The 3,643-nt window shown below is 48.4% G+C and overlaps 1 pseudogene; it reads left to right on the top strand.

Moving 5' to 3' along the window:
• The first annotated feature begins 426 nt into the window (after positions 1 to 426).
• LOC126299772 (5S ribosomal RNA) lies at positions 427 to 544 on the top strand (annotated as a pseudogene).
• Positions 545 to 3,643: the final 3,099 nt, after the last annotated feature.

Genomic DNA, 3,643 nt, shown 5'->3' with positions numbered 1-3,643 from the left:
ATGCGGGAAAGTACGATTCTTGCGGGCAAAATTGCACACAGATTTACTGTAAAATTCTGGCCTAAATGAGATTTCCATCCTTTCGGCTAGCTTAAACAACATCTTTCAGGAAAGATATTTTTCACAGTGAGGACGTTCACACAGCGATTGACGAATGTCTCTGTGACCAAGGAGCTGATATCTGTTGTCGAAGAATTGAACAATTGGTAAAGCGTTCCAACTGTCGTTTACAGAAACTTGCTGGCTATGCTGAAAAAAAAAGTCATGTACCTATCTGTATCGTTCTGAAGTGCAGTGCAGTATTCAAAAAAGTTGCTTCGCCTACCATGGTAATGTGAAAGTTACTTTTTGAAGTATATTCGCATTTCAAAAGTGGCTGGTATCTGTATTTCATTTAATATACCTACAGTCACTGTGTTCTTCAGTGGCAACGTCCTTGCCGCAGTGGATACACCGGTTTCCATCAGATCACCGAAGTTAAGCGCTGTCGGGCGTGGCTGGAAATTGGATGGGTGACCATCCGGGCTGCCATGCACTGTTGCCACTTTTCGTGGTGACTCAGCCTCGTGATGCCAATTGAGGAGCTACTCGACCGACTAGTAGCGGCACAGGTCACAGAAAACCATCGTAACGACCGGGAGAGCGGTGTGCTGACCACACGCCCCTCCTATCCGCATCCTCAATGAGGATGACACGGCGGTCGGATGGTCCCGATGAGCCACCTGTGGCCTGAAGATGGAGTGCTTGTTATTCAGTATTCGTAGTTGATAAGCATAATCTACTAAAGTCGCTTAACATAGTAGCTGCGATTGACCCTGATGGTATACTTGTACCACTTTATGTGAGTTGTTACGTGAAAGAACTTGCTCCTCCTCTAGTAGCGGCACCGAGAGAGAAGGCGCCTTGTTTATCATACTGTACTCACATTCCCGAGGACAACGGTTCAAATCTCCGCCCACCCATTCAGATTTAGGTTTTTCAGTACCTTCCCTAAATCACTCCAGGAAAATTCCGGGATAGTTTCTTTTCCTCATCCTTGCGTATTCCGAGCTAATGTTCCGTCTCTAATGGTCTCGATGTCGGCGGGACGCTTCTGGTATCGTCTTACTGTAAGTCGACAGAACAATGAAGAAATCTAAGTGATCGGAAAGAGGTGCAGGTAATTTGCATTCTAAAACAGAATTGATGCGCTAGCGTACAAATCTATCCGCCTATGCTTATGACGTTAATGTACTGATGGAAAAAAATCGCAACTCCAAGGAGGATTTGTGCGACATTACCGGAAGGGGTGTTTTAATTCTGAAAGACGATTCTATTCCAATTTCGCGCCAGTAGCATAAGAGTGGCGCTAGTTTCGCCACTATGACGATGGAAAGAGGTTTTGATTTACATACACGCTGTAACAGTCATGAGAGTTAGGTTCCACTGAGACTGGACGTGTTGAGCTGATATAAATCAAGAATGCTTTAAGGCGAGAAGGACGACATTATCAACACCTCACTGAGATCACTCGAGATCGTGGAACAGGGCTACGAGAAGCTAGATGTTTCTTCTGCGATACTGCAGAAAGACTCGGTAGGAATGTAGCCACTGTACACGATTGCTGACAGCGGTTATCACGTGAATGTACGGTCGCACGGAGACCGAGCTCCGGACGGCCACGTGGCACAACCGAGAGGGAAGACCATCGTATTCAGTGCATGGCTTTGCCGCATCTTACGCATCTGCAGCAGCAACGTGAGCAGCAGTTGGTACCACTGTGACAGAGAGAACTCCGTTACAAATCGATCACTTCAAGGACAGCCCAGAGACAGATGCCCTGTTGCGTGCATTCCACTGACCACAAGCCACCGTGTTTCTTCCCGCGAGTGGAATGGGACTGAAATGATACTGGTTCACGCAGTACGCTCCACCATACTCCGTTCGGTGGTTTGCGGCGTTCAGATGTGGATACAGAAATTGCAATATGGAACCACGATGGAGCTGTCTTCAAAAACTAACTGCGTCCGAAAATGTAAGTCACGGACATTTGAGAGCGGCATCTAGTTCATCTTGAACTATGTAAAGCAAGAAATTGGTCGTGTTCTATGTAAAAGAACCTCGTTCCTTTAGAACAAGTATGTCAAATCGTAGCCAGTTGGCACGGTACCGAGGCCAGGTGGTCCAGTACGGTACGCTCAGGACTAGTGCTAATTCGGCAAGAGAGGAAGACCACGCTTCCTCGCGCGTGCGCTGCCCTGCAGCGCGCCCGTCTTAGGCATCGATCGGATTCTCTCAACTGCACGGCTGCCTTCCCTTTCGCCCATTGACGGCTTTTAACTAATAGCCTCGTAATGACCTCGGCCTAATCGCTAGTGTGAGATCTCTTTGGTACCTCAGTACCACACTTTCACTCTGTCTCTAATTAATAAAATTTTCGAAGCGTCACGCCGCGTCATTTCGCGATAATATCTCGAGCTTTCGGAGAAGACCCCCCCTTTCTAACGGCTGTGCCTCACGAGTCTGCTGATCCCAGCGGCCGTCGTCGCCGTTGCAGAGCGTCCAGACGGTGGTCATTTTCTCGTTCGCTACAGCCGGCACACTGGGACAACAGCGCATGCGTCACAATTGTCTTGGCGCATGCAATGAGCGCATCTACTCTATGGCTTCCGCACTTTCCCCGCAGTCCCTTATCAATCAAACGTCGCTGCAAAATTTTGGTATTCAGCTAGGAAAACACTTGATTAGACATGGTGGACGTCCGGAGAGATTTATCCAGTGAATGGGCGGAGAGCTGCAAGACTTTCAAATTGACATTCTTCATACGAAAGTGCCGGCCGGTGTGGCCGAGCGGTTCTAGGCGCTTCAGTCTGGAACCTCGCGACCGCTACGGTTGCAGGTTCGAATCCTGCCTCGGGCATGGATGTGTGTGATGTCCTTAGGTTAGTTATGTTTAAGTAGTTCTAGGTTCTGGAGGACTGATGACCTCAGAAGTTGTCCCATAGTGCTCAGAGCCATGTGAACCATTTTTTCATACAAATAGTTAGAAGATCTTGATTTTGTACGAGTGTTGCTCTGCACAGTGTCTGAAATTGATTTGCTGACTACCACGGTCTTGTACAACGGCCTGTCACGTAAGTGCGCCTATGTTAGACGTCAACATACAATAGCCAGTCACAGACTGCATGACGGGGGGAAGCGAAAAGCAGTGCAGTCGTTTTCGTACTGAGGAAACGGAGAAATTTATGTGGCGTCCAAAGTGCATGATCATTGGCTTTCGAGCCGAGGGTGGAAGCATTTCCAAAACGGCTAAGTCTGTAAACTGTTCGCTTGCCGCCGTGGTTAAAATGTACCGTGCATTGCAAAGTAGCGCTGTCCAAAACCGGCGCCGAGGCAACTGTGGTACGGCACGGGCCATAGATGACAAGGGTGAACGGCGGCTGCGGAGATGTGTACGGGCAAACACACGCGCAAGTGTTAAGCAACTGACCGCACAGGTGAGCCAAGGGGCTACCAACAGTATATCCTCAACGGCCATTCGGAGAATGTTGCTGCGTATGGGCTCCGCAGCAAGTGTTTAGTTCAAATGGTTCTAAGCACTATGGGACTTAACATCTGAGGTCATCAGTCCCCTAGACTTAAAACTACTTATATCTAACTAACC

The sequence above is a fragment of the Schistocerca gregaria genome, chromosome X (genome assembly GCF_023897955.1).
Source record: "Schistocerca gregaria isolate iqSchGreg1 chromosome X, iqSchGreg1.2, whole genome shotgun sequence".
NCBI lineage: Eukaryota > Metazoa > Arthropoda > Insecta > Orthoptera > Acrididae > Schistocerca > Schistocerca gregaria.
Note: the sequence above shows the minus strand (reverse complement) of the source record. Positions and strands in the feature narration are given on the sequence as shown.